The sequence below is a fragment of the Falco rusticolus genome, chromosome 7 (genome assembly GCF_015220075.1).
Source record: "Falco rusticolus isolate bFalRus1 chromosome 7, bFalRus1.pri, whole genome shotgun sequence".
Classification (NCBI taxonomy): domain Eukaryota; kingdom Metazoa; phylum Chordata; class Aves; order Falconiformes; family Falconidae; genus Falco; species Falco rusticolus.
The window spans coordinates 29,100,520-29,123,598 of NC_051193.1; the positions used below are offsets into that span (position 1 = coordinate 29,100,520).

Here is a 23,079-nt window from a genome sequence, read left to right on the forward strand (position 1 = left end):
GTGTGGAGGGGTTGCTGGTGAGTTCAGGCTCTGAGTCCGAGGAGGGAGGTCAGAGGATTCCCTGAGAAGCAATTGGGAATTAAGGCAGCAGATGCTAAACTGGCCAATGTTCCTTTAAGTCAATGTCTGGCTTTGCCCAGCTGCCCAGCCAGCTCTCTGGCATTTGAAGCACTGTGCAAATAAAGATAACAGTGACACGACAGGACATCCTGTTAGGAAGCTCACTAATTGGTTGAGGATCGATCAGGATGAAGCACTGTGAGTTGATTTTGGCATTGGGAATGCCATCAGTGAAGGTGGCTGCCAATGCGAGTGAGGGGCATCTCCCCTGCCCAGGGCGCGGGGTCTGTAGCATCTGCTGTTGGGGTGGATGAGTTCTGACACACACCTCGACTTTCCCGGGTGTTGGATGTGTGGCTCAGGGGTGCTGCTGGGCTTCAGGTCACTGCAGGAGGTGGAGGGGCACTTTTGGTTGCGAATAGCCCGCATTTCAGAGATTTCTGCTGTCCCTTCCCTGCAGGCTGTTGTAGATGGTGGTGGCAGTGCCTGGGTCTGTAGCCTCCTCTGCATGTCCACCACGCACAGCATCTCTTTTCTAAAGCAGTAGCATCCTGATTCAGAAACTAGGCTTTTTTTAGTGGAAATGGGTGTTTAGTCACCAGTTCAGCTCTCTTGGTCTTTTCTGGCAGTTACTCTGAGATGTAACTGGTGGGTTCCTCTGTGTGGTGGTCAACAGAAATTCTGATTTTAAGTCACGTATCTGAGGAACCATTTCCCCAGCTTTAACCAAGAAGGAACGCTGATTGAAGCTATCCATCAAGAACTGCAGCTCCAAATGCCTTGCTCCCTGGGCAACTCCAGTTATCATACCCAGCCCCAACATCAGTGCTTGGTCAAGCCTTAACCCCTGAATTGCAGCATCCCAAGCAGCAGAGCAGAGCAAGATTTAGGCTGTGTAATGCTAGCTCATTTCTGCTTGCTTCCAGTTTGCTGATTGTGACTGCCTTCCCTAGCAGTCACCTGACTACTGTAATTTTGGTCTAAAGCATGTGACTCCAGTTATCTTCTTTGAATTAAGACATGTATTGCAAATTAACATTTTTCTGTATGGCCTAGAAAAGCATATTCTTGGCTGGGTATGACTTGACACCTTCCTGGATAGCATGACTACTTGTCTCTTAGTTTACCCAGTGGGAAATGTATATTACCAGTAAGCCAGTATGACATATCAAATTCTGCTCCCTGAGTAAAGCATATTAAAATGCCATTTTTACATCCCAAATTATATTTCATTATGCAGTCAGTTACACTTTTGACAGTAGCAGTGCACAGAGTGCATTTCATATGCTAACTAAACCAGACTTTTTTTTCCGCTAATTTGCTGAAAAAATATTATGTTATCTCTAGGACATAGTGTTTCTGGAGTGAAAAAACCAGCATCAGGGATGTAGTCTGTGATCTTTGTTTTGGGTGCTGATCATAATCGTACACTCTGCTTAAGATGAAGTGACAGACATTTCACCCAGCATTGCTAGAGAGCCATGCCATTGTATAAGTCTTTGTCTAATTTTAAGAATTTGTACACAACTCTCTAAAAATACTTGTTTGTCTATCTAACGTGCAGTTGGACTAGATGGTCATTGTGGGTTGCTTCCAGCAGAACTATTCTATTCTACAACGATTTGCTAATTCTATGGGTTATTCTCATAGAATATTTTTCAAGATGGCTTTTAAAATTCCTAAGTATTTCTTTCAAGAAAGAGAAGAAAAGGTGAATCTAGGGTTATAGTGTGCTGAAAGCCTTAGTGAAAAATATTTTTGTGTATAGAGGTGGATGTGGGGTTACAACAGGATAGAGCAGAGACCATTTCTCAGCGCACATTGGCAAATATGAGAGATTGCATTAACTTTATTTTCTTGAGCTGGTCTCATGGCCTATGTTGTTTGCTTACTCGGGGAGGGAGGGATGTCAAGTGTCATCACACCTTTTGGTATGGGCAGCAGTAGAGGCAAGCTGTGGCAGCAGGGAAGGGACATCAGTTGCCACCTACTTTATGATGTTGCTTTCTGTGTGCCCATCAGCTCAGCTGGAATTGGGTATAACCTGCATCCAGATTCAGCAAATGCAACTTCCTACCATCACTGGGGACAAAATCAGGAGCCAGGTTGTGCTTCAGGTACCTCCCAGATTTTTGCTTTTAATACTGCTTTCTTGACCCTGCTGTTATTCAGGACTGCCTACAGCCCTCCCTGAAATGGCGTCCCTGTGTCGTCTGTCCCTGTGCATTTGTCCATAATTTGACCTGAAGGCACACCAGTGGGAGCTCATGTGCCTGCTCTGGGTGTCCACCAAGCAGTTCATTATTTGTGCTATTACCTCTCCCAGCTACCTCCTGCTTCTGGCTTTTAAGCAGCATTTAGACACTGAGCAGTACATCAGAATAGATCAAAAATTTGTTTAAAAAGTAGTGTTACTGATGGGGATGCTGTGTAGTGAGCAGGGGGTACAAGACGTATGACAAGGCTCTGGAGACACTGAAACCCCAGATCCTGTCTGTCCACGCTCTGCAGAGGAGCCCGGAGGCTCCCTCTCCCTGGGCACCGACACAGCACCTACTGGCAGCGCTGCATTCAGTTTGGCTCGTGTCAGGTCAGCAAAGCATGATAAGAGATAATTGGTGATTAAATAGCAACCTTTTATCTTGGTAAATGACAGTTACTTCCTTGTAGGCTACCTACGTTGACAATGAGTGCTCAGGATAAGCTGAACAAATCTGTTTACTTTCGTCCTGAATAAAAACTTCGGAGAAGCTTCCCAGTCCTTACAGAGAAGGCAGGATGGCAGACTGGAGCCCCTGGGAGCCTCCAGTGAGAAGTTTTGCTGGAAATGGATGCACACCCCCCCTGACTCTCTGCCTGGGTCGGGGTGTGCAGCAGCAGAGGGCAGTAGCTCAACGTGATGCTTCCTCCACTGCAGGAGACTTCTTTTCATCTCACGCATCTTTTCCTACAGGAGTTTGCAGCCTCCAGGTAGATGTGCATGCTATTAAAGTCAATCATGCCTTTTTAAATAAATCTGAATGTCCTCTTCGGGAAAGGAGGAGTGCTTGACTGTACCCCCAGCCTCTTGCAAGGCACCGGCAGGCAGCGATGAGTGCCTGCAGCTGACTCACTGCCACAGGTGACTTGGTGCCTCGCCATCAGCCAGGGAGGTGGAGGTGGCACGGGGGAATTAAGGCACCGCGTGGGATGCGTAGGGTGGAGCAAGCATCCTGGGAACTGAGATGGAAGAGCCAGACTGGCTGTTGTTGCTTATTAGGCTCTCCTCTGCAACGGATTTGGATCCTGCACAAGAGGCCAGCAGGCTGCCTGTACAGTGCAAGTAAGTCTGGCAGCAAAACCTACTTGGTGGCTGTAAGTCCTTGGCCAGTGCTGGCTTCTGCAGAGTCCTGGATGTCAGTCTTCCCTAATCTATTCAAGAGTGGTTTCTGATCTAGCACAGAGCACCCAGACCTTGCCTCAGTAGCATACCTGTCCCCGCACCCCACCCCCACCCCCCTAGCCCCTTATTTGCAGTCCTCTTCCTTGTGGATACTACAGAGTGACCCTGAAGCCAAAGACATTTAGCACACAGGCACAAAAATATGATTCCCTCCAACAGCCTCAAAAGCCTCTTCAGAGGCTTCAGAAACCCCAGCAAAGAGAAGGGAAATAAATCGTGGAAACCTGTGATGAACCCCACCCTGAAAATACCAGTGTATATGCTGTTGGGGCAGAGACTAATAAACCCAATGCACATGCAGCAACATGGCAGGCGGGTGCTCACCGCCACATTTTACACAATCCAGCGCAAGTATGTGAGTTATTGCCTAGTGCCCTCCTTCCTCTCCGAGACACAGTCAAAGAGCTGCACAAACACGTTGAGGGAGCTGCAGGTTATATCTTTACTTGCTTTGGCAAGCTCAGCTCAGCCATTAACTGAGCGCAAGCTCTGCTTGACAGCGGGTCCCAGGAGCTCAGCGGGCCTCGCTAGCGCCTGCTCTGCCTGTGCCGGCGCGTAGGCTGCTTTCCCCATGGAGCTCCACCAGCCGCAGCTCGCCCCTACCCCTCCTTGGTTCCTGCAAGGCCACAGCGCAGGGAAGCTGTGGGCTGCCGCTTTGTGCAGGAGAAAGAGTCGTGAAGGAGGATAAGAACCTCCAGCATGGAGCAAGTCGGCAGGAGCAGCATGTTTCCCTTGCCTCTGTGGTGTCTGGTTGCTCTCCAGAGCCAGGCAGACCCCCAGAAGGCTGGCACTTGTTAACCACCCCGGTTTCCCATGGGGCTGGAAAACCCACGGGCCATACTTGCTGTAGCCTCCCAGGAGCCTGGCTTTTCCATGTCTGCAAATGTCTTTACCGCATGCCCTGCCACTGATCTGCAGGCTGAACCTATAACCTTGCACCAGACCTTTCCTGCCTGCTGCCATCCCGGGGAGCAAATACAACAGGAAGGAGAAGGCCATCATGCTGGAGTGCTTCCTTCTCCGGGAACACCCGGCATCAGCCCCATCCCAGCGACAAACATCCTTGCACTGCAATCCCCTCTGCAGGCCGGTCCATGTGCTTTGCATCCGAGTCTTTCCGACTGCAGTCACTTGCACCACATACAGAAAGCAACACTTATTTTTAACCTAAAGGGAGTCACCCAGGGTAGGGTTTCATACAGAGACCCTTAGAGCATTCAGACTGGATCTGATTTTTAAACGTTAGCACATTATATTTCAACACATTCACTGTCTGCTTTCTTCATTTCTGTTGAAATAGAGGGTCCATCCAGCACCTTTTGGTTCCAGATGCAGGTTAAACACTATCAGGATTTGTTAAAGGGCTGTTTTTTCAATGTCTAAATCACCAGGATTAAACTGATTCCCACCAGCCTGATTGTCTTAAGGGGTTTCTTGTCCATTTCTTGGGCGCTGGCATGAACAATACTCAGCTCTGACCCTGACATCTGACCCTGAACTTACTGAAATAAACAGAAAGATTTAGGATCACCCCAGGCGTTTTCCTCCATTACAGGAGAACATCACAGCGCTGTCCTGTCTCAGAGAGCCACTGGGGTGATGAGACTAAGGGCATGCAGCAACTCAGTGGCAGAGGCTCCAGTTCCCTTGCACCACACGGGGAGAACTGATGTGCAGAAAAATGTCCCCGGACAGGTCATTGCTGATGCCACAAGGGTATTTCAGAGCTTCAGGTGTCTGAAGGAGAGACAGAGGTCTTGTGGAGATGAGGATGAAGAATCAAAGCATGAAGTGAGAATGAGGCAGGAAGAGATCACTTGTTGGATAGCCCAGAAACTCTGGGAGCTGAGACCTGGCTCTTGATCTCTGGTCAGAGGGTGGAAGACTTGAATTCTCCCTGGTATTGAAGCAGCCCGTGATGCAGCAAAGTGATCTGGATTGACAGTCATATGGTGATGACTTCAAGGACAGTCTTGGGAGAGAAAACCAGCAGTCTCAGCTGCCACCCGTGCTTATCAGAGCTAGAGAAGGTACTGATCATGAAGATTTAGAGAGGAGGATTTGGAATTTACTGGCTGTTAAATAATCCCCAGGCACTACCTGTTGCTTGCTCTGTAGATGGCAGCACAAGGAAACCAACCAACTTCGTGATCTCAGTGCAAGGCAAGTACATAGGTCTGTCATTAACAGGGTCAGCGGAGAGAGTTATTTCACCTGAGACTTGAACCACTTTCAATTTTTAACAGCAATGGGTTAGGAAAACAAGACAGAAGCCACAGCTGCAAACAAGCAGTAAAAGCAACTTGCAAGGAGAGAGGCCCAATGTCATGTAGAGATAGCCTTCAGTTCATAAAAGCCTCCAATGATTACCACATAACTGCAGATCAAGAGTAGAAAGCCACCTGAATAGGCTTATTAAGAGTTTGTGTTCTTTTGGGCACAAACCTGACCTTTATTCTGTGTTTATGTAGCAAATAAGGACTCATTGTCTTGATCCCCAAATGTTTTCGCAAAAGGGGCTGGTATGGCAAAATTTATCAAAACACATGTTCTAAAGCACTTGGAATTTCCATGTGAAAAATGTGAGTAGCTAGTAGTTCCCCATCACCTCCTCTGTGTATCCACCCTGAAATCATTTGGTTGCATTGTGATAAAGCGGGGCTTTGCAATTTAAAACCATAAATGTGCCCTCCTGTAGAAATACAGGACTTTTGTTTTCTCTTCCATGGGACTCCTTTGAGAGAGAGCCTGGAGGGACCTTCATCTGGTGAACTCCCAGGGCTGCTATTTCTGAGCACTGATTTCCTACTTGGGATGTAGATCTTGACCTCCGTGCCCTCAGCTGACTGGTTTGCATAAACAAAAGAGCATCGCAAAGAAGCCAAAGCCGGATGTACCTACAGCAAATAAATCTCTTCCTCTCTGACAAACAGAGAATGAATTGACCTCTTGCACGTCATGTCTGGTTGTCTGACCAAAACTGTCAGTCACAACATTCCCTCTGGAAGCCTCGGATGAGAGAAGGGATAAAAGGGACATAAAAGTGACATCAGTAAGACTAAAACAATGAATGACAGGATTTCCTCTACCATCTCCATTACTTGATTCCTACAATTTTTCCAATCATGGCTGGTCAAATCCCAGATAGTGTCTGTGTGCATTTGATTCACCCATGGCAAACTAGTAAACCATCGCCTGTCACTCCCTCCCTGTGTCCCAGCCCCATTTTTGCATTCATTTTCTGGAAGCAGTTCAATGAACAAGTTCACCAGCATGAACATTCGGGCTGGAGTGAATTTTAAAGCAAACATCTGGGATTTCTGCAAACAGGATATCCACCACACTTTGAGGCTGGAAGCATTTGTAGCTGAGAACTGGGTGCTTTCTACGCTCGGGCAGTGAGATCCCTGGGAGACGCCCTGTAATTCGCACATCCAATCAAGCCCTTGCACTTCTCCTCAAATTTCAGATGGTGAATCCTAGAAGCACAATGCAAGGAGTCATACCATGAATTACAGCAGGAATTATTATATTGTGAGTCACGGGAAATTAATCTGTGAGTACTGGACATTGCTCCAGGGTAATGTGGCCATGCCCAGACTAGGGGGCACGTGAACTCCAAGGCAGAGCTTGTGTCTTCTCTTGCCCAGTGGAGGGGGTCCTTCCCCAGTGAACTGGGGAGATGGAGGAGGAATCATGCATGGCCAGCCCTTGTCCGGCCAGAGATTTGGGGCTGAGGAAGAGAGCGCTGGTCAGTTCCATGCTGACTTTGTGAGCAACGATGCGGCCGCATCCATTGACTGGATGATTTAGAGTGAGTTATTTGCTCAGCTTTGCTAACAACATGACATGAGACAAAATGTCACAAACAATTCCCTCCCAGTAAAATTTTCAGCCTCGGCCGTATTTTCTGGCATATACCATCTGGCTCTATTAAATCTGCACATATTTCTGCCAGCTAAGGCTCTGGCCCAGTGATCTCTGTAAGGTATATATGTGTGTGTGTGTATGTATATACGATTATCAATCACAAAGCTTCTAGGAAGATCTCCAGTTTGCAGGGACAGTATAAAGGGCACCCTGTAGGGAGAAGCACCCTTGTGTGGGTTATGGAACTGCGGTGTGAGATGTTAGAGTACAAGTGCTGCCCCTTGGATACTAGCTGAGGCTTTGGGACCCTCTCCTAGCCTTCCAGTTACCTGTGAGATGTGGAAACACAGAGTAACATCCTCCCCATGACACACCACAGGACTAACCAACCCCTGCCAAAGCCTCCTTCCAAGACTGCCCCAGGAATAGGGAAACTGAGGCAGCAGCTGCAGAGAAGACTGTGGCAACACAGTCTGCCAAAGACCCTTCCCCATCCCTTTCATGCTGAGTTGGTCCAAGAGATGCAGAGACACTGTGGGCAGTGGGGCTGGGCTCCCGGGTGTACGCTGAGCTCCACTCTCACATCTGGGCTGACCTACTGAGCTGGTGTAAATCCAGGCTAATTTGGGCTCTGTCGGTTCATGGGGGAATGATGTCTGTGATACACACCTGTATAATTTTTGTCCTCTTTTAAGCCCTGTCAGATTCCAGGCTTGTGAAGAAACAGCATGCTGGGCAGGAAAACTGCACCATTGACCAAAGCAAAGAGAGATCAGCATGCTGCTGGGAGATGCTAAATTGTCTCAATTTTTCAGTGCAGACTGGAAATGGGCTCTTTTCTTAGACCCCAGAGGTTAAACAGGGAACCCCATCTGAAGCTCTGAAGATTGCATCTGAAAAACCCTGTGCCTGGCTCTAGAAAGGATGTGCCTTTCTGTGAAAATAATACCAAAAAAAAGATTGTGATTCAAACTTGAAGGCAACAGGGCAAGTTAATTCCTGGTGGCCCCAGTCACTTTGTACCTAAGAGTAATGTAGCCTGTGTGTTTATTTCCACCCTTCCCATTCTCCCTGTGCTTCAAGGGCTAATATCTTTCCTTTGGAAACATCATGTGTAAAGCAAAACAAATCTGTAGTCCCTGGTGTGTTTCTGTAGGAACTTTGGAAAGGAGAAGAGTGCAAGTTGCTGTTGAGCTGGTCACAGACCATTCCTCCACTTTGGATCCGGACGCTGAACCCTGCATGGGGCCTAACCAGGAGCAGACCTGGCTGTTGGATAGAGTTGACACGCAGGCTGCAGTCAGTGCCCTGGAAAGGTCCCAGGTATGTCATTTGGACTTTGCATGTGCTTCCCCACATGCAGCCTGGTCCCACTCCTGCCCTCCAGTCCCTGCTTGGGCTCACTGAAACGATAGGGGGGAAGAGGAGGAGGAAGAAGGGAAAAATATAAAGGAATGACAAAGGCTCCACCCTAATTCCAGCTTACCTACATCAGCTTTTATGGATCTTGGATTTAAGAATTCCTCTCACTGTAATGGAGGTTTCTGGTGTAACACAGCAACACATGGGCTGGAGGAAAGGAAGTTGCCTTGTGCCTCCATTCAATCTGCTTAATGCTCCATGAAGGCTTTCTCTGGCAGCCAGGAGGACAGGAAGGCTTCAGATGGCAGGGAGATGTCTCCCTCGCTCGTTGGTTTGGATGTTGTTTTAAGAGCAGTGCAGTCCATTGCTCTGCTGCCCCAGTGCTGGCCTCGGGTTTGCTCCGTCAGAAAGGTTTGGAGCGTACACCCTCAGGCACCACCTATTTATCTGCACAATACGGCTGTGGCGAGGGAAGTGCTGGTGGCCGTTAAAGAAATAAATTAACATAGAGTGACTGACAGGCAGGTGAAGGCTCAGAACCCCAAAAGGACTGAGATAAAAATCAAGTGGAGGTGAGGAACATAGCTGTGTGACTTTCCCAGGAGTGGCACAGGCAGGACACGGTTCCCGACAGGCAGGTGGTCACTAGTGGATGGGCCAGTCCCCAGGCCACGGGCTGTCCATGGCGTGAAGCGCTCAGAAAAGACCCCTGAGAAGAGCAGTGGGTTGGCATGAGGGAGAGGCCAGTCGTCCTCCCATGTATCTTAGGATGCAGCTCAGCTAGTATCGTATCACCCTGGGCTAGAAATCACATTGCTTGCTGAGTTCCCAAGATAAAGCAGCATATAATATCTCAGTAATTTTCCATCCAACCATTCAGTCTCATACACTCAGCATTTACTATCATCAACTTTATTGTCTCTTCCAATGCAAACAGCTCCACAGTGCAGCCTTTATCTTTGCCTCCTTATCTCCAGGCTTCCAGGCTGAGGGAGCCCTCTGGAAAAAGTGAGATTTTTCTCAAAGAGAAACATGATTGCAGGCAGTTCACTTCAGACAGGCCCTACTACTTTTCACTCTTGTAATGGGGAGGCGACCCCATCCGGAGCCCATTTATTTAAGTGGAACACTTCAACAGCTGGGAAAAAAAAAAAATAACCCTTCCTGCTGCTCGAAGTGTGGGAGATTCACATAACTCCAGACAGCAGAAACCAGGGAAGCCATGTGGCGGGACAAAACGGACCCTTCTCTACGTTGCCCAATGTTTATTCTGAGCAGGGCTTTCTGATAGCAGCTTTCCCTGATCAGATGCTCCCTTCCTGATGGTGCTACATACACCAAAACCAACAGAGGACACCTCTCATTTTTTCCAGATAAAAGTAGACTCCAGGGCACATGGGTCCAGGAAACATTCCTAGAAGATGCAGGAAAATGGCACAGAAACTCCCCTGGACTATCGCTGGTGGCAATGAGCATTCAGGGGAGGATGGCAGGTGTTGCCAAGTGGTCCATGCTCAGAGCAAGTCTCGCTGGGCATGATGCTCATGGCACAGAGTTTGCACTCCTCTGCATGCTGGAAATTGTATCAAGGACTCTATCCACTTACTTCAGTTTCTTTAAAAAGTCAATTAAAAGCATTCAGAGAAGCTGAAAGAAGCCTTGACTTGAAAGAGGAAGTGTGGACTGAAATCCTAAATGTTTTCAATAGGCTAAGTCCACATGTGAAGCATGATTTAAACTGAGATATGTGTTGACTAACCCAAATTATTGTAGTGACAGTTACATTAACCTCTCTGGCACTGGAGAGAAGATCACATCCCGCTAATACCAGCTCTAAACAACAAAATACATGCCAGTTGAAAAGTTAACACGCAACTGGCATTATTTCTGTTTTCTATCCAGGCTGTGCCAAGGTACTCTTTTCTTACTAAGACTTGATCCAGCTCAATTTAGAGAGAGAAAAAAAAATTCAATTCTCTGAGCCTGAATCCTAGTGCTTGGCAAGCTGTGCCCTGGCGAGTACAATTCTTTAAGCAGGACACGTCTTGTTCTCTGGAAAAGCTTAAAAACCAACACCTCAGGGTGCATTATTGCAGGAACTTTTTATCACGAGGGAGCAGTTTCCTGAAATCACACGGTGAAAAGGGTGTGGGAAGTTACAGATTTTTCTTCGATTCTAGCCTGGTGAAAATACCTTCTTCAGAAGCATGATTACCTTGTTTGCAGGTAGACTTATGCTGCACCCCTCTTGTTCTGTGGGCACAGAGCATCATGAAGTTCAGCTGAAATCTGGCCTGTCTTAAGGTCAGTGCAAGTGAGCCACCTGGTATTCTGATGGAGGGAACGCTTTGACCAGTTCCTATGTTTGGAAAGGTGATGATTAAGCAGAGCTTGAAGGCTGAGTACATTCTCAAGGTCTAGAGCACAGCAGGACCTCTAGGATCAGATCCCACAGAAGCAGAGCTGCCATAATACGATGCCGAGAGGTGCTATATAAATATGTCATTTCCAGTGATTCACTCTTCCCACAGATTCTTGTCTGTGCCATGTTTCTATTAGTGTTATAAGCAATTTGTGGGCCAGACGGTGTTTTACCAAGGACAATATCTGTGATTCAACACTTTCTCCCATCCTGCTAGTTTGAGAGCACGCAAATGAGACGTTTGGATACAAGACACATTTCGTAGTTCCTCCACATGCTGGAGGGTGTAATTGCTGAATTCTCACTTCCCTGACCGAAACTTTTTTGCTTGTCTGTACCGTGGCTCTGCCTCAAAGCTCCAGCTGAAATTCAGGTGGTGGTTGTGCTGGGTGCCGTACACAAACGTGCCCCAGATGACACCCTGTCGAGAGCAGGGACCAGGCTAAGGCATATTTGCAAACTGTTCTTCTCTCTCTATCACCTCCCCTACACACCACTTTTTGTGGAGACAACGTCCCCATTGCTTGCTCCCCACACTCCCAAATGAGAAGTATTGAAATTGCCTGACTGTGTGGCTCCGGATGAAGCTGTTGCTCTGAGCAAGTACAGACAGACAGAGTGATTGCCATAGCAACAAAAGTTATGTGTGAAATCCCTGGGAACCAGTCCTTCTCCTCCTCCCCCACCCATTCAGGTCCCTTTTCAGATTTCTCTTTTTTTTTTTTTTTTTTTTTTTTTCACCAAGGTGCCGGTATAAATTTGTTCCTTGAGCTGAACACCTAGGGAGATGCTTTGAAAGCAGCCCTTTGGGTTACAATAGCATGCCACCAATTACTGCAGTAGCGGGACAACTTTGTGGAGCATCATATTGGAAAAACGCATCCTGCTGGGTCTTGGGAAAGTCTTAATAAGGCAAATTGAAAGAGAGCAGATAGTGGGAGAGTTGCTGCCTGCATTTAGGACCTCAAGGGCATATCCCAAATTTGTTCCTGATCAAATCTGCACTGAACTATTTACTTTTTGAGGCACTAAGTCAACAGACATGCATCAAAACAAATTAAAACCATTTAAGATCAAGCTGCTAATGGTTAGAGCCACACAAAATAATGCAGGTTGTTAACCCCATAATAAGAAGCTCATTAAAATGTGAATTACCAATTAGGTTACTTAGGAGTTCCATTAGGAGAAACACAAGCAACAGAAAAACCACTGAATATTTGCCAGTTGCTGGGTGCAACACACTGTGAAGATCGATGGCCAGGGAGATGTGTCCAGCTGGCACAGACTGGCAGAATTGCCTAGGGCTGCAACACAACCAAACTGTCTTAAACCAGAAACAAGATCAAGTTCAAACCTCTCATGGACTTGACTTGGACCTTGAGGAGGAGCATTTTGTGCAGTGAGTACTGGAAGTTTCATGGGTGTTCAAGGTTATGAATACCAATGCTACCACTCACATTTGGGTTTAGATTGACATTTACCTTCCTTTGGCAAGCAATGCTTCCTTCAGGTCAAAACAAGCATATTTAAATACCCTCTGGACATGACAATCAGCCCCAAACTTACCAAAAGCTTTTTATGTTGTAGACTCTGACAAGAGGAACTTTTAATGGTACAACTAAAAGCAGCATGACCTTGCACTTAGGCATCCTCAAACTGCTTTGGAGAAGAGTTTTACTACTGATGTCTGTGCCCTGCATTTTACTATTTCACACAGCCCTAGGGTTTTAACTTATTCTTTCCAGGTACTACCATTTTTATGTCATCTGGAGGGAGCTGCCAGCCTCCCAGAGCTTATTTTGCTTTATATATGTAAAAATGTATTTTCCCCAACATACCGATAATGGCATACGCAGAGGAGACCTTTAAGCTTTATTTTGTTGCTGCAAAAAAGCAGCACAGTAACATGCTTATGTTGAAATCACTAGTTCCCAAATGGCATCCTTTCTGCTTTCCCACTTCAGTGGATTTCAGATATCACCAATCTGAAAAGCAGCAAGTGCACTGCCTGGCAGACAAGCTGAGGGTGTAGAAAGATGGAGACAGAATTGTGTATCAGCTCTGTTTCACTCATACACCTACCTCTCACAAACCCCAAACTTGAGTTGAATGGTCCAAACCAGGCTTTTAAAGGTATCAAGAATGGGACAGAGATTTAATTGTTTCTGACTTGAGAAAAATGCTTTAAAAATTTTTTCCAGATTTTCCCTTTTGAAGGCAGGGAAAGCCTCAGAGTTGCAGACACTTCTCCAGATGGGAGAAGGAAGAGGTAAGATGCTCCAGGAAAGGCTGGGGTGATGCCTGGGTGTGTGAGGAGGGGTCTATCACAGACACAGTTTCCTGAAGGTCTCTGAAAGCATCCAAAAGGGGCACTTGTTCCTCAGGCAAGGAGCCAGTGTTGACCCTGGGAGGGCAACAGCTGTGATAAACCCCCTTTTTTGGACACCTGAAGCTCTATACCTCAGGGACCTCACCACCCAGGAACATCCATTACTGTCAACCTAAATGACAGTCTTCCCACAACAACCGAACTTTCAGGAGGAGGTACATTTAGTCAACTAATTCACCTTCCACTTTGACAGCACCCATCTTTATCCATGCTTCAGCTTCATCACCTGACGTTCACTTTATGTTCTTGTTCAGTCCTTCTGGTTTTATTGGGGTAGCCAGATACTATCCGTGTTTCTAGTTAACTCAATAAATCCATCAAGGAACAGCTCGGCTGAGCATATTCCTTGTAGTACAGGCTGTGGCTGGCTGTGGGGCCAAAGAGCACTGAGGGGTATCTGTGGGCTCCCAGAGCACATGGGAACAGCTCCTGTACAGCTGAGCTGGGCTCCCCCCACAAAGCGATGAGAAACATCGCCAAGCTCTGTGGCATCTCCAGCTATACCCCAGCGCGGGTTTGTACTGCATTGCCTGGTGCTGGGGTGAGCTCAGCTGGGAAAGTGGCTTTTGCCGTACTGGAACACCACTTCTGCAGCTGGCACATGGTCTCTGCTTAGATCAGCTTACAGCCCCCATCAAGAGCTCTGCTCACAATGCTCAGTACTCATGGTACCAGCAGCCATCCCAAAGACAACTGGGCAAAATGAACCGAGGGTGGGGGAGAACACATAGGAGTTAGCTGCTCCATCCCAAAACTCCGTTAGTCTTGGACAGGAACACCCCCACCCCCAACATCCCATGGGGAACATCAGGGTGCGGAGATAAGAGACTGCACAAGGGACCACCAGCACGTGGTGACTCCAGGCAAGTACAAAGCCCTGCCAAAGCACCACTTTACCTGGGGGCACGAGGGTAATGTGTGTGTACTTCTTTTTGATATAACTAGATGGGCACTTCAAGGGGAGAAATTATTTGAGTGTATCAGTAATATTTTTATGCAGCCCAAGGTGGCCATTTGAAAGTCATTTAATAGGCAAAACTGTGCTTTGAGCAGGCAGCAAATCAAGGTAATCTCATTCAACAAAATCACAAAGAACAGCAGAAGTATTAAATCAGTATGGTCGTATATTTACAGTGAATAATTTAAGCAGCGCCAGGGTTGAAGCCAAAAAGATTTGCTTTAATGCTTTCAATTTAGCTCGGTTTTCAGAACCACTTAAAATGGTAAATTATGTTCTATCCCACCGGTCTTACAGAAACATAGTCCCTCCTATCGTGACTTTGGAAAGGATATTTGCCCTAAAAATTGAGTGGAGACAGGTCCTGTTCTCTTTCCTCTTCCCCAAGATGTTAACTTCTACCAGTGTGACTTACTGATAAAACAGGTGACTTTACTAACATTGTTCAAGAAAGCATTAAAAAGATGTTAAGCATATTTTTAAACTAGAAGTGTGCTATAATCTCAGCTGGTATAGACTGACGTATTTCCAATGGTATAATGGACCTATGCCAATTTACATCAGCTGGCCACAGCATAAGATGTTGAAACCAATTGGAAAAACTCATCTGATATTTAAAAGCAACATATGGGAGCAGCAGAGACTCCAGGAAGACACTCCGTTTAGGATATTTTGAAAACAAAATATATCCTACTGTAGTGTGGAAGGAGGTGTATTAACTTGTATCTTTTTCCTATGGGCAGTAATCATAATTTCAATTTTATTAGTATCACTTCCCATCTTACTCAACACTCGCTGTCATGGCCTTTTGGGGCAAATGAGTAGCAAGTGAATGTTGCATTGCCAGATGTGTGTTTAAGGAAAACAAATTTTAAATGAACTAACAGAAATGCTCACCCTGGTAGGACTTGCTTTTGCAACTCATGCTACTGGTCATAAAGAATATGTGTGAATAAGATGTAGAGATTCAAATGGCTACCAAATCTGAAGAAACTAGTATTCAGTGGCCACAGAGGTTACACTTGGCAAATAGACTGTTCCCTGTGAGTTGTCCCATCTGTCTGTGGGAATGAAGTAATGAACATGCTCAGCACACTCCTATTCAGCAAAGTATCCTCAAAAGGACTTCAAAATAACCTGGACAACTTCACTCAGCCAGGGTCTGTCTCGCCTTCGGTTTACGTGAGTGTTCAATCTGCAGGCTTGCCGGTGCTCAAACGCACACAGTGCTGTTTGCGGAACAGACACTATGAGAGGATGACACAGACAAACATGGGAAAAGCGTCTGTTTTCTCACTCTTCCTTGGCAGCAGATTTAAGAGCACAGTGCATATTTTGTATTGATTCAGCATTTGACTACCTAAAAACCCATAAATCAATATTTCCAACTCTCTTTCCCTTACATCCTTTTACTTCTTTAAAGAAGCTGCAGTGAGGAAAGCCTTATTGTAAAGATCAATCTCACCTATAAATGCAAAGTAAAACTGTGATTTTTGTTATAAAACATGAGCCTGCTCTTGCGACAGAGTTTATGAAGGAGTCCTAACTTAGACTCTGAAAAATTCAGATGGGGCATAATGTTAAAGGGTGTTTCATCAAGAGAAGTAACACTGAGGCAGTCCAAAATTCAGCACACCTTCCCCAGCTTGACTGAAAATCTCATGCTTTACCAATATACTCAGCACTTCTACACACTGAGCCCATCACGGAGCTGCTCCAAACCCCACAGATCACAGTGTGCTTTGTGCCAGGTCACTTACGACTGTTAAGAACAGAAACGCAAAGTGACATGTATTGAACACAGATTGAAAGTGGCATATCAATACTGCCACGAACTCCTGGTTTGCAAACACTGACAGCTCGCCTTCCATCCCATTTATTAAAATAAATTCATACAGGCATGGGTAGGAAACATGGAACCTGAAATTTTAAACTTTCCTTCCCTGTTAGCTGGCAAGAGGGGACAGGGGAGAATCAATCTCAGAGACATCTACAACTCAACCCCTGCAGACGGTTGGATACAAGGGAACACAGCAGATACCTAAGCAGGTACTTTAGGCTTCTGTTTATGGACTCGAAAGCTATCTATGACCTTGTGGGGATGGTTTGGGTGGAAGGACCTTGATCACTATCAGGCTGTCTCCTTGTAACTGCATAAATTCCAGGGCAGTTGATCACCCTGAAGCAAATGGGTGCAGGGGCAGTTATGTGTGAACCCCTTTGCACCCTGGCACAGCTTTTTTTTCTTACCAGATTGTCACACTGTGATAAGATCTCTGACAAGAAGGTTTAATTACTCTGCCTGGTTGGCAACACTGGTGATTCTTCATGCTCTTATAATGACCACACAGAAGAACCACATGAAGAATTGGTCTGCAGAGTTATTTCTCCAATGACTAGGATGCCTATCACAGATTAAGCTCCTGACTTTCAAGCATCTGAGATTGTATGAGATGACCTGGGGCCTGGAGCATCCTCAGACGATTTGGAGAACAAGCCAAACAAACCCAGCCTGGAAGCAGAACCTGTTCACCACCATCACAGCACTGACTCAGTCCCACAGCATACAAATGCTGCACTCTTAGCCTTAGACTGGTAAAAACCATTAAAGTTAAAAGGTAAATCATATGTATTATGTACAACAAAATGACTGGTTTATACCATTATGTTTTGATTTCCTCAGGAAAACTAAGACAATTAAAGGCAGGAAGGAAGATCATAAATTTGAAAGAAGACAAGGGGATAACCACTCACCTAAATAGGAAGCTTTAAATAGTCTTTCATTGACTCACCATGATCTGGAAAACAGTATCCCTTAAGCTTTTACTCTTGCTTGTAAAACATAAAATAGGTATTATACTACGAATTAAAACAGGCTTGCGTGGTAATCTGTACCCAAACCAATCAAATACCTATGTTAGTTTTAATTACATATATTATCCTTTCACGGCATAGATTCATAGTAAATAATAGCTAGTTCTGGGAGCCATTCTATGAAAATGAAGAGTTAGTCGTCAGCCTTTCAGTCACGATACACTCTCCATTACAAGATATGTGCCTTCATAAACCACCCAGCCTCTAACACATTGCCCACGTCTAGACAGATGTATATGTTTCTTTAAACCAGAGAGACAGACCCATGTAATATCTAGTTAGCGGTGCTCTACAACAGTTGTTTTCTGTAATAGTCTTCCTTTGTATAAAAGAATATGGTGGGACAGCTGATATTAATATAAATAACAATACTGTATGTGTCCTCAATCAAGATGAGGTGTTCCACTATGCAGGGGGTTGTACATCTTTATAGGAAATCTTTCTCCATCTCCCTCCATTATTTAATAGATAAGATAGAAAAAGTGTGGAGAAAGGTAGTATTATCGTTATCTCCTGATAGGGAACTGCTGGACACAAGGGTAGGAGTAATTAGTGACTTGGGTTCAGGAAGTCTGGGCTGGAACTAGAAACTGACCTCAGACTAACTTGTCTCACCATCTCAGCGATGAGTCTGCACTTCCTCTCGTTTAGTAACACTGAAGTGGTGTGCAATTTAAAGATTAGACAATATAACATTTCCTTTGAAAGTATAATATTAATTTTGGGTCCTTGATTACTAGTCCCAAATCCATCAATTGTTCACATATCTGTGTATTCCTTTTGTGATTGTTTCTCTGAAACAATACTTATGTAAATGCCACGTTGCCCACTCAGAATGGCAGCCCTGGAGCCTTGGGATGCCCCTGACAAACTATTGTTGACAGCTCAGAGTTACTGTACATGCATGGCTTTTCCCTGATAACCATGCTCAAAATGCAGCAAACTCAGCCAGCATTGAGCAAGATGGTGCCTTACTACGGCTTATATGCAGCCAAAACACACTTCTCAAACCAGCACGGTAACCAGAGATGAGCAGATCCCAAATATTTTGATAGGCAGAACCCCATAAAACATCAAGTTAGAAACTCAGCAGCCCACAGACACCCATGACTTCAGCGGCTGCTTCTACCTGTATCTAAGCAGCAACCCACATGAGTCAAGTGGTGGGAGTGAATTTCTCATTCCCTTCCTTCAGAGCTTCCGTTAGTGTGGCTGCAGTCGCTGTTACGGGCACTCGAGTGATGCCGTATGATTATAATGTGCTGTCACCCTCCCAAACATGTAGGCGGATTTCATATTGCTTACATATAGCAAAAGCCTTTCCACTGAGAAGAACTGCCAGGAATTCCTTAGCCTACTGTGAGCAGCACTGCCTCAGCGGAGAGGTGAAGAGCTGCCACTTCTGATGGAAGATCCGATAAAAATGAGGAGTGTCTCTACTGGGTGCAGATTCAAGAGCAGAGGGCCTGCTGCAGATACACCCTGCTGCAGGCTCCCGAAAGCCTCGTGTTAATAAAGGCTTGGAGATGACGTGTGAAAATGAATTTTCTAACTGGCCATGCACTCTTTGAGGTTTCTGGATCATAACTTGCACTGTGAATCCCAGCCAGGGGTCAGTGGGCAGCCAACACAGAGAAATGGGGGCACTGGTAGAACGAGTGATCCAGCAGTTTTGTAAGGCTGACCATGAAATTCCCAGTAGGTCCTCTCATCTTTTCCCATATTGGCCAGTGCTGTCCACAGAGGAAGCAGAGACACTAAGGGATGATGGACAAAACTTGGATTCAAGTGTGGCATTAATATGTCTATGGTGACAGTCTAGTTGAGGTTGTGAGCTAACAGGAGTTAAGTCCCTGAGGTATAGCATAGCTTTCTCCCAGTTCCCACATGGAAGAACCATGGTATCTACCACAGGGATATTGAGAAAGAGGTGAGATTTCTCTCTACTCTGGCCCACATCGATTAGTCTCCAAGAAAGGAGAACAAATAGCCCGTTGGCAAACGACATTGCAGTCCTCATGCTGGGACGGGGCTACTCCACATGATAATTCATGTCCTTTCCTTTACCTACCATCCATACGTTTGCTTTGCCCACCCCTGGCTGTACACACCTGGAGGGATCTAACCCCATGCACCTGGGATTTTCCACCTCTTCTGCAGTGACTTTCCTTCCACCTGCCATAACACTTTTCCCCCCGTATTCAAGCTCTGATGATTTTGCTTCCATTTTCACATCTACTGGCCCAAGGAACTCTGCTGCAAATTTGTCTATCAACATGGCATGAACCCAGAGGCAGCCAACTGGTGACTTCATGTAGGTGGAGGACCAAACACAGGACTAGCGTGTATGGTGGTTTTAAATCCTAATCTTCTGGACAGTGGAGCCCTTTCCAAGACAATCCTGTTGGAGATCTTGTCAAGTCATCAGATTACCCCCTTTCCCAGTCTGAGTGTGGCCCTGTGCGTGCAGCCCCACCACTGCTAACTGATGAGCCCTGGGTCTCCCTCCCACTCAGCAGCATTCTTTCATGGTAGGGTTTGTCTCTGTATCAGACTATACTTGCTGCCTCCCATTTTTTTCCAGGCTATGTATGTGTTTATTTCCTTTGATCTTCCTAGTAAATAGGTCATTCCTTCCACCCTCTTGTCTATACCAGTTAATCTATAACATCACCTGTTTGCCTGCACTCTTTTCAGTAGGCTCTGCCCCATGTGGTATTCCTATTAGCATTTCAAAAGTGGATTGATCTGGGTTTTTTTAATGAATTATCAGTTGTAGTTTTCTATCAACATTTGCATCCAAGGGTCTTTTCTGGATTACTTCTCTCCACAGGCTCTGACTTACTGTTTTGACCTCTCCTCAGTGAGTGTTGTTACCCTGTGGATGTTTCTGCACTTAGATTTGTTCAATTTCTTGCTGTTCCCACTATGTCCCACTCTTCATTTATTGAAATCCCTTTAGGATGATGCTTCTAATAAATTATTTGCAATTCACGCTCCAGCTGGGTGTTATCTTTGAATTTGATTGATGTATTTTTCTTCTCCTTCCTTGATGCTACTGCAGATGAGTATAATGTCCAACACAGCAGGAGTCCCTGAGGATCCCACCACGACAATATTTACAAGCATTATCCACTTTCTGTTGTAGGGGCTGATTTTAATTTCTTTCATTGTTATTCCCCCTACATTGTATCCACCCTACATCTTTCTTATTCTGCTTTGGGCCCAGTCCAACCACTGTTAAAGTCGAGTGCATCTGCATGGAATCCTTTAGGGATGCATCAGGATCTACGGGAATATTCTGTCTGAAGAAACTGAATAGAATTACTGAAATCAAGGAGCTCTCTGCAGGAAAGCTCTCTGTACAACCAGTTGTCTTGTCAATGAGTGAAACCCTTCAGGGCAAATTTACTGAGCAACTCAAGGGACTGTATCCCCTTCCTCCTCCTGCCAGCACGTCCCACTATGGTGTATACTCCATCCCACATGACGGATAAGCAGCTGCTTATTTTTCATTCTCCCCACCCAACACGCCCCCCCCCCCCCCCCCCCCCCCCCCCGGTGTTTTTCTCCTCCCATAAACATTGTGAACATAATGTGGCTGTAGAGTCTACCACTTGGATGCAACTGCTTCTCTTAATGTGACTTGTCTTTGTGTGTAACACGTATTTGTTTTGTTCTTCCTGCAGAACAACTACTAGTAGTTTCTGATTATTAGAGACCAAGTTTCACCTGGAAAGGATGTGAAGTTAATTGAACTGTAATTCCCCTTTTGGAAAAGAAGCATGATATTTTCCCTCTGCCAGTCATCAGGGCTTCCTCAGCTCTTCAGGAGCACTTGAATATAATGGATAATGGGCCTAAGAGTTTTTCAGCTAATTCCTTTAATACCCTTGGGTATGTACCATCTGGCCTTCTGTGCCGATTTGAATGCATTGTGCTCTTAATATTTCTTTGCTGTTTCTTTAATGATTTTGCTAACTTTTAGCTCTCAGCTTCTTGGCTTTCCTTTGATTGCTCATTGCACATAATGTTTTTAAAGGAAATCTAGAAAACTGAAATAAATGATGATTTTTTCAGTTAACTGTATCCATAGCAGAAATGAACTCACTTTTAAAATTCACCTTTCATCAAGAAGCATTGGGTCTTACAAGTCTGAGCTGCAACTGTTATCTTTTACCCCATCCAAGCAAGGCTGCATCTACAGAACATTTTCTGCTATTTAAAAGGTCCCCTGACAGCACGGTTTTATGGAAGGCAGGTCCTGCTTGATGAACCTGATCTCCTTCTATGATATGATGACCCAACTAGTGGATGAGGGAAAGGATGTGGATTTTGTCTCCCTGGACCTTAGTAAAGCCTTTGACACTGTCTCCCACAGCATTCTCCTGGAGAAACTGACTGTCATGGCTTGGACAGGTGTAGTCTTCAGTGGGTAGAAGCTGTTGGATGGCCAAGCCCCAGGAGTGGTGGTGAATGGAGTTACATCCAGCTGGTGGCCGGTCACAAGTGGTGTTCCCCAGGGCTCAGTGCTGGGGCCAGTCCTGTTTAATGTCTTATCGATCATCTGGATAAGGCCATCAAGTGCACCCTCAGTAAGTTTGGAGAGGACAGCAAGTTGGAAGGCAGTGTTGATCTGCTTGAGGGCAGGGGGCTCTGCAGGGGGATCTGGGCAGGCTGGCCCGATGGGCCAAGGCCAATTGTACTAGGTTCAACAAAGCTCAGTGCCTGGCCCCGTGCTTGGGTCACAACCACCCCATGCAATGCTACAGGCTTGGGGAATAGTGGCTGGAAAGCTGCCTGGTGGAAAAGGACCTGGGGGTTCTGATTGACAGTTGGCTGAATATGAGCCAGTGGTCTGCCCAGGTGGCCAAGGAGGCCAGTAGCATCCTGGCTTGTATTCACAACAGTGTGAGCAGCAGGACTGTGGTGATTGTCCTGCTATTCTTGGCACTGGTGGGGCCACACCTCAAATACTGGGTTCAGTTTTGGGCCCCTCACTACAAGAAAGACATTGAGGTGCTGGAACATGTCCAGAGACGGGCAACAAAGCTGGTGAAGGGTCTGGAACATAAACCTTATGAGGAGTGGCTGAGGGGAGTGGGGTGGTTTAGCCTGGAGAAAAGGAGGCTCAGGAGGGACCTTCTCACTCTCTACAGCTGCCTGAAAGGAGGCTGTAGGCAGGTGGGGGTCCATCTCTTCTCCCAGATAACAAGCAACAGGACAAGAGGAAATGGCCTCGAGTTGGGCCAGGGGAGGTTTAGATTAGATATTAGGAAAAAAGATTTCAGTAGAAGGGTGGTCAAACATTATAACAGGCTGCCCAGGGAGGTGGTGGAATCACCAACCCTGGAGCTGTTTAAAAACATGTAGATGTGGTGCTTAGGGAAATGGTTTAGTGGTAGACTTGGCAGTCCTGGTTTAAAGGTTGGACTTGATGATTGTAAAGGTCTTTTCCAATCTAAATGATTCTATGATATTATGCAAGAGAATTTTCTCTTAGTCTAAGACCCTATCCAAGTCTTGTCTATTCCATACTGGTAAGGAATTTTCCCTTCTTCCCATTTTCTTTCTCACCAAGCACATATATGTGACCCTGCCTAGATCCATCTGATACTTGTAGACTCATGCATGCTATTTTCTTATCTCTTCACCAGCTTATATCTAAGCATCACTTAATCTTCATAAATCAAACCCACACC

At 45.8% G+C, this 23,079-nt stretch overlaps 1 protein-coding gene across 1 annotated transcript in view; it reads right to left on the reverse strand.

Annotated features, from left to right (window-relative positions):
* The window catches only part of GPR132 (G protein-coupled receptor 132), an 84,521-nt gene that overhangs the window by 55,698 nt on the left and 5,744 nt on the right, over positions 1-23,079 (reverse strand). The window lies entirely within an intron of this gene.